General features: G+C 36.4%; 1 non-coding gene and 1 pseudogene across 1 annotated transcript; one reads left to right on the forward strand and one right to left on the reverse strand.

The window, feature by feature from the left end:
• The window catches only part of LOC121205969 (uncharacterized), a 46,390-nt pseudogene that overhangs the window by 1,492 nt on the left and 28,527 nt on the right, over window positions 1-16,371 (reverse strand).
• LOC121207405 (small nucleolar RNA R71) lies at window positions 6,020-6,126 on the forward strand. Its single transcript, XR_005902496.1, has one exon. It is a non-coding gene; the product is annotated as a small nucleolar RNA R71 (small nucleolar RNA).

The following is a 16,371-nucleotide window of genomic DNA, read 5'->3' on the forward strand; positions in this document are numbered from 1 at the left end:
AAGACTAAATTGTGAAAGTGCGAAATATTAGGGGTAAAAATGTAATTTACCCATTTATGCGTTATTAGACTAAATTGAATGAAAATATGTTAAAATGAGATTTATTTGAATATGTTAAGATCAAGAAACCAAGAAATTGGATTTAGATCGGGGAAAATCGAAAGTAGTTGAGTAGCCGATCAATTAGTCGACGACATCTGAAGAAAGTTTATAAGCAATTAGATATTAAAATTCGGAATAAATGTTAGTTATATATGCTGAAATGGAAATATGATAAATGTATATATAGCTGAATGTGATATGTGTGAATTATATGTTAAATTAAGGCTTGGTAAGCTAGCTATTAAGGTGAAATGCTAATGTTAGTATTTGATTTGGTAATAATCTGTTTGGGGACAGCAGCAGTAAGGTGATTTTGGAAAATCGCCATAATTTGTAGGAGTTGAATTAGAAGCTGAGTGAATTATGTCATTAAAGCTTGAAGAGTCTATTTTCTTACAAAAGAAACTATAAAAACAAAAGAGTTACCGATCTTGAGATATTTGAAGTATTGTGGGGCTGAGTCAAAATGACTACTAGATTCCCTGTTCTGTTTTTAGAAAATCATTATAAATTGTACAAAAATGATTATAAGATAAAATTTATATGCTTAGACTCCTTAATGAGTCTAGTTTCAAATGAGATCAAATACAACACATTTTGAATTCTGTAAAATGAGAAATTTGATTCGTAGTGAAGAGTGGTCAGAATAGTCAAACAGTGAAACAGGGTAAATTTTAAGAAAAATCTGGTATTGATTGGCCAAGCCTAAAATTCTAAAAATTTTATGGATGGAAGATATACGAGTCTATATTCAGGGAAAATTAACGGAAAGTGATTTGGAGTTTAGTAGCTCCAGTTATAAATAATTTAGTAACTGCTGCTCAGGAAAACAGCTCGTAGTGAATATGTGATTTTGTTGTAAACATTAATGAAAATTTGCCAATGAATTATTTATTGATTATTATAAAGCTTACTATAATCTATGTGTGTGAAAGTTGGATCAATATATATATTATTCTGAAAGTAATACTTGAATAGTCGATTAATGACTATTTTAAATTTTGTTGAACTTAAGCTCAAGAGCAAAGGGGAACTAGATCCGATAAAGGGAAGGAAAAAGTAATTGAATAGCCATTGAAGTCGTTCGACAACATCTGAGGTAAGTCTTCGAGTAATGACCCTACTTGAATTATATTGAAATGATTAGTCATACTATGATGGATAGTCGAATGTGCATAGAGACTATGTTATAAAGCCAATTGAAATCATGCTCTTTGTGTGTGGCTATTGAGCCGAAATTGGAAAGGTTTAATAAATGCTTTGTGTTTGAGCCTTAGTAACGAAAGTGAAATATGGATGTGTCATGATTGTTGATATATGTGTGCATGAGCATTTGAATGATATCCGGGCTAAGACCCGAAGGCATTTGTGCGAATTGATATATCCGGGCTAAGACCCGAAGGCATTTGTGCGAATTGATATATCCGGGCTAAGACCCGAAGGCATTTGTGCGATTTGATATATCCGGGATAAGACCTGAAGGCATTTGTGCGAATTGATATATCCGGGCTAAGACCCGAAGGCATTTGTGCGAATTGATATATCCGGGATAAGACCCGAAGGCATTTGTGCAAATTGATATATCCGGGCTAAAACCTGAAGGCATTTGTGCGAATTGATATATCCGGGCTAAGACCCGAAGGCATTCGTGCGAGTTGCTATACCCGGGTTAAGACCCGAAGGCAATTGAGCTTGTGGTTATATCCGGCTAAATTCCGAAGAAACTTGGGTTTGAATGTGAGCGTTTTGTGCTGCAATAAATTCAATTAATACGCTCGATAAACCCAAACGATAAGGTATGTTTGCATGTGCTTCGAAAAAAAAGTCGATTCGCTTTAAATAATATTCGTTCAATCGACTAACGAATTTTCGGCTTTTAGATAGGTTGATACCTTGTGTGTGTATATGTTGATGAAGTGTGAGGTAAGTATGCTTATGAGAATGTGAATTAATAAAGTGATTTATTTAGCTATGTGAATGCAATACTTTAGTCAAAGCCGATTTCATTACTTGAAACTTACTAAGCTTTAAAATGCTTACCCCGTTGCTTTGGCTCTCTGTTTTATAGATATTGTTCGTTAGATATCGGATTCGGGATCATCGAAGTCGAAGTCATCCACACTATCAAAGCTCTTTTGGTACTCTTTTAGTTGAACTCTGGATATGGCATGTATAGGACTACCCGTTTGTTGTGGGTCATGGACCCTTTGGACTTGTATAATTTTGGTTAGCCATGCGAAAATGGCTTATATATGTTTGAGTATAATGTTATAATCATTTAGTGTGAATATGCTTGACAAGGATTGGCCATGGGAATGGTTAATCACCATCATCATTTGTGCTACTCATGTTAAAAGGGCTAGTTGAATTACGGAAACTATGAAATAGGTAAAGTCTACCTTAAAGGCAGATGCTGACAGCAGCAGTGATGTAGATTTGGGAAATCACTAAAAATAGTAGGAATGGAATTAAATAGTGAATAAATTATGTAAACGAACCCTGATGAATCTATTTTCATAGGAAAGTAACGAAATGATCATATGGACAGTATGTTAAGCGATATTCAGGTTCTCGTGAGACAGGGCCAGAACAGTTTCTGGATTCCCTGTTCCGACTTTGGAAATTCATTATAAATTAACCAGAGATAATTAGGAGTCATACCATATATGTATAGATTCCTCTCTGAGTCTAGTTTCCATAGAAACAAACGGCATCAGTATTGAAGCTCTGTGCAGGGAGATATCCAAGTCGTAATGCGCAAAGGTCAGTGTAGTCGATCCCTGTACCATGGGGGACTTTGACTAATAAACTGTACTAATTGGCCTGACCAAAAATTCTAGAAAAAAATATGTAGATGGGCATATGAGTCTAGTTTCAGGGAAAAATCACGAAACTGATTTTCGAGTTGTGAAACTCAAGATATGATTTTAAAGCGACTAGTATGCAGATTGGGCAGCGTCTGGGAAAAATTTTTATAAGGGGTTTAAAGTCTGTTAACACCTCGTGTTCGACTCCGGTGTCGGTCTCGGGTTTGGGGTGTTACATAGTTTATCCTTTAAAGTATTAAATGCTTCTAAACACTCCTGATCGAAATTAAAAGGAACATCTTTTTCTAGTAATTTAGTCAAAGGCTTAGCTATTTTAGAAAAGTCTTTAATAAATCTTCTATAAAACCCAGCATGTCCTAAGAAGCTTCTAATAAGCTTAACCAAATTAAGGGGAGGTAGTTTTTCAATTGTTTCAATCTTAGATTTATCAACCTCAATCCCTCTACTAGAAATTTTATATCCTAACACAATACCTTCTTGAACCATAAAGTGACATTTTTCCCAGTTAAGCATAAGGTTTGTTTCCTCACATCTTATTAAGACTCGTTTTAAATTTTTGAGGCAAAGATGGAGAGAGTTACTGAAAACCGAGAAATCATCCATAAATACCTCCATGACGTCTTCTGCGAGTTCGCCAAAAATGGCCATCATGCAGCGCTGAAAAGTAGCAGGAGCATTACATAATCCAAAAGGCATTCTATGATAAGCAAACATACCGTATGGACATGTAAATGTTGTCTTTTCTTGATCTTCAGTAGCTATTGGGATTTGGAAATAGCCAGAGAGTCCGTCTAAAAAGAAGTAGTACATGTGTCGTGACAATCTTTCCAACATTTGGTCAATGAATGGAAGGGGAAAGTGGTCTTTTCTCGTGGCATCATTTAGCTTCCTATAATCAATGCACACTCTCCAACCTGTAACTGTCCTTGTTGGGATTAATTCATTTTTCTCATTGTCTACAACAGTCATGCCTTCTTTCTTAGGAACAACTTGCACTAGACTCACCCAAGAACTATCAGAAATAGGATAAATAATTCCAGCATCTAGGAGTTTAATTACCTCAGATTTAACAACTTCCTTCATGTTGGGGTTCAGTTGTCTTTGGGCTTGCACGCATGGTTTATATTCATCTTCCATTAAAATTTTGTGGGTGCAAAAAAAGGGCTGATCCCTTTAATGTCAGAAATTTTCCATGCTATGGCCCTTTAATGCTCTCTTAATACTTGGAGTAATTCCTCTTTCTCTTTGGGTTGCAAGTTGGATGCAACAATTACCGGTAATGTAGAATTAATTCCAAGGAATGCATATTCCAAGTGATTCAGCAATTGTTTAAGTTCCAGTTTGGGAGGTTCGTCAATAGAGGGTTTTTGCTTAAGTTCATCTTTTACCTTAATTCCCTCATATTTTTCTAATTTTGGGGAGGTTTCATTGGAGTTTAGTTCGGTTCCTTTCTCAGAATCATCATCCACCCCCTCTCCTTAGGCGAGACACAGTTCCATCGTGTCCTTGTGTACAATTTCCTGAAAAGAATCTTGAGTAGCATGGTCAATAAAGTCGATAAAATAACATGAGTTATCCTGTTCTTTAGAAAATCTCATGGCATCATAAATTTTAAAAATAATCTCTTCGTCACCTACTCTAAGTACCAATTTACCATCACCCACATCAATTACAGTTCTAGCAGTGACTAAGAATGGCCGACCTAAGATTAAAGGCTCCTCAACATCTTCATCCATGTCAAGCACAACAAAATCAATAGGGAATATAAATTTATCTACCTTTACAAGTACGTCCTCTATAATTTCCCTAGGATATTTAACAGATCTATCAGCTAATTGAATACTCATCCTAGTGGGTTTAGGTTCCCCAAGACCAAGTTGTTTAAACATTTTATATGGCATCAAATTAATGATGGCACCTAAATCAGCTAGTTCTTTATCAACATTCAAACTACCAATTAAGCAGGGAATAGTAAAACTTTCTGGATCTTTCAGTTTGGCTGGCAGTTTATTTTGGAGTATGGCTGAGCACTCCTCATTAAGTTCCACTGTAGATAAGTCTTCAAACTTCCTTTTGTTTGTTAGAAGCTCATTTAAAAATTTTATACATGTAGGCTTCTGCGATATAGCTTCAACAAAAGGTAAGTTAATATGCAATTGTTTAAAAAGTTCAAGAAATTTACCGAATTTTACATCTATGCGGTCTTTCTTCAACTTTGCTGGGTATGGGATTGGTGGTTTATATTCTTTTGGCATTAGATTGTCATTGTTTTCAGGTTCAACCTCCTTTCTGTCAGCTTCTTGTGGTGGCTTTTTTTTAGATTTAGCTAACACTTTCCCACTCCTTAGTGTAACTGCTTTCACATGCTCTTTTGGGTTGGGTTCAGTGTTTCTCGGCAGGCTACCTTGTGGTCGTTCAGATATCAATTTAGCGAGCTAACCTATCTAGGTTTCAAGCCATTGGATCGATACTTGTTGATATTTAAGTGTTGTCTCGGTATTCGAAAAACGAGTTTCTGACGCTGAGATGAATTTTGTTAGTATCTCCTCAAAGTTCAGCTTTTTCTCTTGTTGGTAGGGTGGTTGTTGGAAACCCGGAGAATGTTGTGGCTTTTGATTTCCTTGACCGCCCTACGAGAAATTGGGATGGTTCCTCCAACCTGCATTATATGTGTTACTATACGGGTTATTTTGGGGTCTACAGTTATTGTTACCCATATATTGGACTTGTCCTCCTCGATGCTAGGGTTAAAGGGTTGATATTCTGTGTATGCTCCTCCTCCATTCGAATCGCACCTCATCACTAGATGTACCTGAGTAGAACCACACAAACCGTCAATCTTTTTATTTAAGAGTTCTATTTGGTTAGATAGCATAGTAACCGCATCGAGGTTGAAAACACCGGCTGCTTTCGTCAGCTTTGTCCTCATAACTTGCCACTGATAGTTATTCAGTGACATCTCCTCAATAAATTCGTAAGCCGCCTCAGGTGTTTTGTTATTCAAATTTCCACCGGTGGCTAGGTCGATGTGTTGCCTCGTTGAGGGGTTCACACCGTTGTAAAACATCTGAACCTGTGGCCAAAGTGGTAACCCATAGTGAGGGCATCTTCTCAAAAGATCCTTGTATCTCTCCCATGCAGCATAGAGTGTTTCTAGATCCATTTGCACAAATGAAGAAATATCATTCCTCAACTTAGCCGTTTTAGCCGGCGGAAAATATTCAAGTAAAAACTTTTCAGACATTTGTTCGCAAGTAGTGATTGACCCTCGTGGTAACGAGTGCAACCACTATTTAGCTTTGTTCCTCAATGAAAATGGAAACAACCAAAGGCAAATGGCATCATCAGAAACGCCATTGATCTTAAAAGTATCGCAAAACTCCAGAAAATTTGTCAAGTGATTGTTTGGATCCTCATCCTGCAAACATCAAACTGAACAAACTGTTGTATCATTTGAATTGTGTTAGGTTTCAGTTCAAAATTATTTGCAACAATATCAAGTTTAACTATACTTGACTCAGTTCCTATTAAATTAGGTTTAGCATAATCATACATAGTGAGTGGAGCAGGATTCTAATTTACTGAATCAGCAGCAATCGCAAGAGGTAGCGGATTTTCTTGGATTTCAGCCATCTCCTCAGTTGTGGTTGAAGTATCGTCCTCTTGCTCTTCCTTTGTGTATCTTAGGCTTTGCCTTATTTCTCTTTAGTTTTTGTGAACTGTGCGGTCGATCTCACCGTAAAAAAGTAGAGGTCCTGACGGGTTTCTTCTGGTCATAAAATAGAAAAAACCCGTCAGAAGAAAATAAATGAAAACTTAGAAAATAAAAGAAAAATTTAAATTGCAATAAAAGTAAAATGGCTAAAGTAATAAAAATCGAGTGTTCCTAATATCCTAGTTCCCTGGCAACGGTGCTAAAAACTTGGTACGTGATATTCGCGATAGGTTTTAAATATTTATAATTAATCGTTCTTGAAACTAACTATTATGACGATGAAGGCAAGTGTACCTATCGAACAGTAGTATAGCTTTAGCAAGACCGGATTGTTGAACCCAAAGGAACTAAGAGTACTAGTAATTACTTTCTTTTTATTATCTAGCCTAAAAATTAAGGGATTTTTTTTAAAACTAATTAACTAAACTAAAGAGTGCACAAAGAGAAATTGGGGAAAAGCTTTTGGGAAAATTCGATTGATTAAGACAATACCCAAGGAAAAATCCACCTAGACTTTACTTGTTATTTGACTCTGAATCAGACGATTTATTCATTTGACTTAATCCATAGAAATCCCTAAGTTATATTATTATCTCTCTCGAGACTAATAACGTCTAACCCTAGGTTGATTAATTGAAATCTCTTTCTAATTAACACCTAGTGTTGCATTAACTCAATCTATGGATTCTCTTATTAGGTTTCACCCTAATCCAGCAAAATCTTATCACCCTATCTTTAGGCGTGCAATAAACTCTGCTTAATTACGAAAAATTTACTCTTAGACAGGGTTTATTCCTCCTCTGAATAAGAGCATTAACTCGAATCAATATCCTGGAATATTAAAATAAGAATTAAGAACACATAATTAAGAACAAGTTAAATATTTATCATACAATTCAGATAATAATAACAAGATCCGTTTTAGGTTTCATTCCCCTTAGGTATTTAGGGGGCTTAGTTCATAATTATAGAAGAAAACATCTCAGAAGAATAATGAATACAAAACACAAAGAAAACCCAAAACCCCTGGATGGAAATTGAAGGGAGATCTTCAATCTTGATGATGAATCCAGCTTTTGGATGGACCAATCGGCTTCCCTTGAGTAATTCCTTGCCTCCTACTCTGTGTCCCCTTCCTAAGTGCCTCATCAGGTGTTTAAATAGGCTTTAGAATCCCTAAGAGCCCTCAAAATTGGCCTTTTCCGAATAGGGTTATACTTGGGTTCGGTAGGGACACGCCCGTATGTGATTACTCCAGCCCGTGGTCAAGGCTATTGAATAGGCACGGGCGTGTAGTCTACCCATGTAAGTCGTGCTTTGATCCTGCCAAAGGGACACGGTCGTGTGACATGCTCGTGTGAGGAAGCCCAGGCTGTGTTGATTTCCTATGTGGGTCTATTTTCTCCATTTTTGGCCCGTTTCTCGCTCTTTTTACTCTCCGATGCTCACCTAAGAATAAAACATGAAATTAAAGAACTAGGAGCATCGAATTCACTAAATCTAAGGAGAAATCATCCATAAATGTGTTAAGCATGGGATAAAAATATTTATAAATTATGGTTTATCAGTTCAATGCAAACGCTCAGTTTGAGTACCATGCAGGGGTCACAGGGCATTCAATAGAAAACTGCACTACCTTTAAGAAGTTAGTGGAAAGATTTATGAAAATAGGCATTGTGAATTTTGATGATGCACCTAGTGCAGAAAATCCACTACCCAATCATACCGATAATGGGGTAAATGCGATAAGTGAAAATATGAGGAGAAGGATCAAGGTAAATATTATAGAAATAAAAACTCCTTTGAGATGGGTCTAGAAGGAGATGGTAAAGAAGAGGTTAGTTATTTCGAATGCAGAGGGGAGTTGTGAAAAGTTAAGGAACTACTGTGAATTCCATCATGAAGTAGGGCACGAAATCCAAGAATGTGAGGAATTCAGAGATTTGGTGTAGGGCCTGATGGACAACAAAGAGATAGAGTTCTGTGAAAAAGTTAAAGAAGAAGGGAGTATATGCGCGTCAGAATCAACAACGAAGGTCCCAAGAGTCGATTATCCTGTAGTTATTATTTCGCATCTTAAAAGTAATGAAGCTGGGATGCAGATGACACCAAAGATCATAATCCAGAAACCAGCACTCTTCTCTTATAAGGATAGCAAAAGGGTCCCCTAAAATTAGATTGTAATGTAACCGTCCTAGGAAGAGTTTAGCCAGATTTTTAAAAGAGGATCAAGATATAGGTTCTCACACACGTAGTGGAAGACGCTACAATTTGGTAAATGCCTGAACAGAACCTGTAAAAGGAAAAGCTCTGACAATGGAACAAAAGAAAGGAAAAGTAGTCGAACCTGGGTTGCCTGTTAATGAACCGGTAAAAGAGAAGGAAGCTAAGGAGTTCTTGAAACTTCTGAAGCATAGTGAGTATAGTGTTTTGGAACAGCTACATAAAAAACCAGCTCCCATATCTATACTAGCTTTGCTTCTAAGTTCAGAGGTACACCAAAGTGCATTAATGAAAGTGCTAAACGAAATATATGTTACCAATGATATCTTTGTCAATAAACTGGACCGGCTGGTTAATAACATAAGTGCTGATAACTTCATCTTCTTCAACGATGACGAAATACCACCAGGGGGTGTGGGATCCACTAAAGCTCTGCACATTACTACGAGATACAAAGGGTACACATTGCCAGGAGTCTTGATAGGCAATGGGTCGGTACTGAATGTATTACCGTTGTCTACAGTAGATAGATTACCTGTGGATAGCTCACACATGAAAGGATGTCAGAATATAGTGCGGGCATTTGATGGCACAGAAAGGAGGGTCACAGGAAGAATAGAAATACCTTCGTTGATTGGCCCAACTACATACGAGGTGGACTTCTTAGTGATGGATATTAAACCTTCCTACAACTGCTTGTTAGGGAGACCTTGGATACATTCGGTAGGGGCAGTGCCTTCGTCGTTACATCAGAAGTGAAAGCTAGTATCAGAGGGTCGGTTGGTTACGATAAATACCAAAGAAGATATTATTGCAACTGTAACCAGTGATGCGCCATATTTGGAGACAGATGATGAAGCAATCGAATATTCTTTTTGGTCTTTGGAGTTTGTAAATGCAACATTCATCACTGAAGGGAGCAAGATTCTAGCACCAAAAATATCCAAAACTACAAGGATGGGTCTACAGTTGATGGTAGGAATGGGAGCTTTACTAGGAAAGGGACTTGGGAGACGTCTCCAGGGAAGAGTTGAGGCTCCAATGCTGAAGGACAAATATGACTGCTTTGGTTTAGGGTTCAAACCAGACACAAGACAAAGAAAGATGGAATGAGATAAAATATAGGAAAGAAGAAGGGCACGTTTGAGTGGTAAAGAAATCAAGGGGGAATTAATGATATTTCCCCACATATCCAAGCTTTCGTATCGAGAGGGATTATTCATCCTGAACGAAGGATGCCAAAAGAAGGAAGCATTGAAGAAATGTTGGGAAATGTTCACATCAATGCCGTATTTGAAGAAGCAATTGAAGAAGGGACCTTGTCAGATATTCATCCTTATGAACCTGGGAGTGTTCTAGACAACTGGACTGCAGAAGAAATTCCTTAGTTTTTAGAGCTTACTCAGAGTAATGTTCAAAACATACTTGTTGCTTTAAGCCTAGAGGTAATAAGGATTTCTTTGTGAAATACGCTCATATTCAAACATCATTATCTCAATGAAGTACATTTTTGCTATCGTTTTGAGTAAATACTCTTTCATTCTTTCCACACAAGTAAATATTTTATTCTTTCCGTAGGAGTTATTATCTTGGTCCTTTTTGGATTTTCTTCCAAATCATTCTTTCATTTCATTCATAATCATACGATAATAATTCTTAAATTCATTCATTCTTTGTATATTTTTGTACCTACAATAGGTCCCTGGATATCAATGACATGAGTGACGCTGTTATTGACTCAGGATTGCTTTTTGAGCAAGACATGTGTTTAGAGGGATCCCAGGACTTTGAAGATGACAGAGATTGTGATTTATCTCCAGACTTGTTAAGGATGGTAGAACAAGAGGGAAAACAAATTCTACCTCATAAGGAGACAGTGGACATGGTGACCTTGGAAGAAGGAAAAGTAGTAAAAATTGGAACGTGCATAAACGAAGAAACAAAGTGAGACCTTGTTGGTTACTTCTAGAATTTAAAGATGTAACACTCCTTACCCGTGTTTGACGCCGGAACAGGGTACGAGGCATTACCGGACTTAATCACTAATCATCGTATAAAAATCGATTCATAATTTCACTCTAATTTAAAACTTTTTCAAACATATTCAAGCTGTCCCTTAAAAAAACTTACAAGGCCCATATCATGCTTTAAAACCTTTATATATTGATCAATAGTTTAATAGTGTGATTTAACCTCCAGAGACCTCCAACTCGAGCTAACATCTGCGACACTATAGGAAAAAGGAAAGGAAGGGAGTAAGCATTATAGCTTAGTAAGTAAATATGTAAATATTAATAAACAATACATTATCATACATTAAAAAAAGTCACAATATGTTCCCGGAATATTACCATCACAAACACACATACTTTCACTATTACAATTATAAACAGGTTCAAAATAAGCTGTCTAGCAAAGTATCAGCAGCTAAATTATTTATTTCAGGAGCTACAGGACTCCAAATTACAAACCGTTAATTTTACTTGAAACTAGATTCACATATATTCTTACCATAAAAATTTCAGAATTTTTGGTATAGCCAATTAGTACATTTTATTCATTGAAATTAACCCTATTTCACTGCTCAACTGTTCTGACCACTCTTCACTATGAATCAATGTTATCCTTGTAAAGAATTCAAAGGATGTTTTAGTTTATTTAATTTGAAACTAGACTCATTAAGAATTTCAAGAATATAAATTATATCCACTAATTATTTTTTTTACAATTTTAATGATTTTTCCAAGTCAGAATAGGGGATTACGTAGTCATTCTGAACCAGTCTCTCAAAAACTTAAATATCCCATAATATAGAATTCCTTTGCTTGCTCTGTTTCTGTTATATGAAAATAGACTCATTAAGCTCTAATTTGATATCTCATTCAGTCTCTGATTCAATTTCTACTATTTTTGGTAAATTTTTAGATTCACGTCACTGCAACTATCCAGAACAGTTTTATTGTCAATTTTGATCTTTCACACTTCAATTGTATTCATCACTTTCCCATAACAATCTTTCCAATTTCCAGTCACATATCGAGCATATTGCTCATAAGTTACACATGTATATACTTACACTTATCATCACAAAGTCATACACAATTTCATTTAATCAATTTCCCAGTTGAATGCTTCGGAATAATAACAGATACACGATGGTATCGCACATAGCCGACCTTTAAAATCGAAGATCTCTTGTACACATAGTGGCCTTCACTTAGCACCACTCATGTGACCTAGCTCAATTGTACACATAATTTTGGCTCTCTTGTACACATGGTGAGCACTTAGTACCACTCATGTGACCTAGCCACTTTATCTCGTAGCTCTCTTGTTTACATGGTGTCCTTCACCTGGAACCACACATGCAACCTAGCTACATTTATCTCGTAGCTCTCTTGTTTACATGGTGTACACATAGTATCACCCATGCGACCTAGCTACATATATCCCATAGCTCTCTTGTCTACATGGTGTACACATAGTATCACCCATGCGACCTAGCTACATCATAATGTCTCGTAGCTCTCTTGTACACATGATGTGCACTCAGCACCATACATGTGACCTAGCTACATACCATTTGTATCATCCAATCTTTCCGAAGGTTCAACCGGTATTTCTCTCTCTTTCTAATACTTGATTCCATACTTCCAATAGTCAATTATGATTCAAAAATTAGCTACAATACATAAAATATGCTGAAATACAAAAACATAATAAAGATAATGTATTATTTACATACAAACTTACATACTTTCTCATTTCCATGTCGAATTAATATTGAACATTTAAATCATCATAATTATACTTACTTTCAACACCTCAAAAATCATAGTAAATATATCAATTTTACATTGAAACATGCATCAATTAATGCTTATTATACATATGAACTTACCTCGATACCAAAACGACCATTTTACCAACTTTCCCGATTTTTGATTTTTCTCCCATTCTAGGTTCAAATCTCATTTTTTGAGATCTAAAACATCATATTTTATTTATTTAATTAATATAATATTCAAAACATTCCTTAACTCAAACTTTAGAAAAATTACAATTTTGCCCCTAAACTTTTGCATATTTTCACTTTTGCCCCTAGGCTCGGGAATTAAACTTCATCCCTTATTCTTATGTTTTATGACATGATGATCATTTTTCCCTTGTATGGCAAGATCAAATTCTCACTCTAACACATAGTTATGAACAACAACAACTTTTATCGATTAAACCGTTTTACTCATTTTTGCTTAAAACCGCTTAGCAAAAGTTGTTTAACATAATTTCAGCCTTCATATTCTACCATAAAACATCAAAATAAACATATTTCACCTATGGGTATTTTTCCAAATATGAACCCTAGCTTAAGTTGTTGCTAGAATAAGCTTAATCAAGTTACAGGGATTCCAAAAACGTAAAGAACTTGAAAAACGGGGCTAGAACGGACTTACTATTGAGCTTGGAAAGCTTGAAACCCCTAGCCATGGCTTCCCCCATGCTAATTTCGGCCTCCATGAAAAAGATGAGTCAATTTTGGCTTTATTTTACCTTTTTATTTCTTTTAATTACCAAATGACTAAAATGCCCTTAAGGCCTTTCTTTAAAATTTTGTCCTATTCATGCCCATTTTTGTCAAAACAAAATATAATGGTCTAATTCCATTTAAGGACCTCCTCTTTAAAACCTCATTTCAATCAAGTACTTATGAATTAGAACACATATTTTGCAACTTTTGCAATTTAGTCCTAAAAGTTCAATTAAGCACTTTATCAGTAAAATTTCTTAACAATATTTTTACATAATATTTTAATCAATAAATAAACCTTAAAACTTAATTAGGATAAATTTTTTAACTTCGAATTCGTGGTTCTAAAACCATCATTTCGTTTAGGCCCTAAATCGGGCTGTTACAACAACTTCTGCAAATAAGCCCTAATAGGCAAATTAAACATGCAATCTATAAAATTTCTTATCAATACTCTAACAGATGCATCTAATCACCCAGTAAATCATAAAAATTAATCGAAATAAACTTTTCTATCTTATATTTGTGGTTTCGCAACCACTATTCCATTTAGGCCCTATTTCGAGATGTTACAAAAGATGTCTTTGCATGGTCATACCGGGATATGCCCTGGTTAAGCACTGATATTGTAGTACATCTCCTTCCCATAAAAGAAGATTGCAAGCCAGTTCAGCAGAATCTTCGGAGGATGAGGCCAGACATTGTGCTAAAAAATAAAGGAGAAAGTAAAAAAGCAATTTGATGCTGGATTCCTGCAGGTGGTCGAATACTCAGAATGGGTAGCCAACATTGTGCCTGTTCCTAAGAAAGATGGAAAGGTACGAATGTGTGTGAATTATAGAGACTTAAATAAGGCTAGCCCAAAGGACAACTTCCCCTTGCCTCACATTGATACTCTAGTCGATAATACAGCTAGCCACTCGTTGTTCTCCTTTATGGATGGCTTCTCGGGATATAATCATATAAAGATGCATCCAGAAGACATGGGAAAGACCATCTTCATAACCTTGTGGGGTACATTCTGTTATAAGGTGATGCCGTTTGGGTTGAAGAATGTAGGAGCGACGTATCAAAGGGCCATGGTGACCTTGTTCCATGATATGATACACAAAGAGATCGAAGTTTATGTCAACGATATGATTACCAAATCTCAAACCGAAGAGAACATATCCAAGTTCTGAGAAAGTTATTCTTGAGATTGAGAAAATTTCAACTAAAACTCAATCCAACAAAATGTACTTTTGGAGCTAGATCAGGAAAACTGTTGGGCTTTGTAATTAGTGAGAGGGGAATTGAGATTGACTCAGAAAAAGTTTGGGCTATACAAGAATTGCCTCCACCGCATACTCAGAAAAAAGTTTGAGGTTTCCTTAGAAGGTTAAATTACATTTCCCGATTCATTTCACAATTAACGGAGAAATGTGACCCCATATTTCGTCTTCTTAAAAACACAAACCAGGTGTATGGGATGACGAATGCCAGACAACTTTTGATAAGGTTAAAAAGTACTTTTCAAGTCCCCCAGTGCTGTCACCTCCAAACCTAGATAGGTTGTTAATACTGTATTCAATAGTGTTTAATAACTCTATGGGATGTGTGCTTGGTCAACATGATGAACCAAGAAGAAAAGAAAAGGAGATATATTACCTTAGTAAGAAATTCAATAAGTGTGAGTTGAGATATTCGCTAATTGAGAAATTGTGTTGCACTTTGATTTGGACAACTCGGAGGTTAAGACAATACATGTTGTACCATACGACCTGGCTAATCTAGAAGTTGGACCCTCTAAAATATATGATGGAGTCAAATGCTTTGAACTGAAGGATGGTTAGATGGAAAATTCTGCTCTCTAAATTTGACATAATCTATGTGAGCCAAAAGGCCGTGAAAGGGAGCACAATAGCAGATTTTCTAGCCAGCAGAGCTCTAGAAGATTATGATCCCTTGAATTTTGATTTCCATAATGAAGAGCTAATGTATGTAGCAGCTACCGAAGAGGACGCTATAAAAGATCACCCTTGGAAATTGAACTTTGACGGAGCCTCAAATGCTGTGGGTAATAGAATCGGGGCAGTCTTGGTATCCCCAAATAGAGATCATTATCCATTCACATGTAAATTGGATTTTGATTACACAAATAATATGGCAGTGTATGAGGCATGTATCATGGGACTTCGTGCAGCCATAGAACGCAAGATCAAAGCACTAGAAGTATATGGAGATTCTACGCTAGTGATTTACCAACTTAAAGGTGAATGAGAGACAAGAGACTCCAAATTAATCAACTATCAAAGATTAGTGCTGGGGTTAATTGAGGAGTTTGATGATATTACCTTCAATTATCTCCCGTGAGATGAAAACCAGATGGCAGATGCTTTGGCTACTTTGGCTTCCATGATCAAAGTGAGAAAACAAGAGGATGTAAAACCCATTCAGATGAGTATTTACGAGGCCCCATCTCATTGTTACAACATAGAGGAAGAAGAGAGAGATGACCACCCTTGGTGTCAAGATATATTGCGATATGTGAGAAATCGTGAGTACCCTGATCAGGCAACTGAGAATGATAAAAGGACATTGAGAAGACTAGCGTGTGACTATGTCTTAGATGGGGAGATCTTGTATGAAAGAAGAAAAGATTAGGTACTATTGAGATGTGTGGACGCTGTGGAAGCTAAGAAAATTTTGGAAGAAGTCCACGAAGGCATTTGTGGAACACATGCTAACGGTTTCACAATGGCTAGACAAATTATGAGATTTGGATATTACTAGTCTACCATGGAAGGAGACTGCATCAATTATGCCAAGAAGTGTCACAAATGTCAAATTTATGGTGATAAAATTCATGTACCTCATTCGCCTTTGCATGTTATGACTTCTCCATGGCCTTTCTCCATGTGGGGCATGGATGTCATAGGGCCAATCTCCCCGAAGGCTTCAAATGGGCATCTGTTCATCTTTGTGGTCATCTACTA

The sequence above is a fragment of the Gossypium hirsutum genome, chromosome A09 (assembly GCF_007990345.1).
Source record: "Gossypium hirsutum isolate 1008001.06 chromosome A09, Gossypium_hirsutum_v2.1, whole genome shotgun sequence".
Classification (NCBI taxonomy): domain Eukaryota; kingdom Viridiplantae; phylum Streptophyta; class Magnoliopsida; order Malvales; family Malvaceae; genus Gossypium; species Gossypium hirsutum.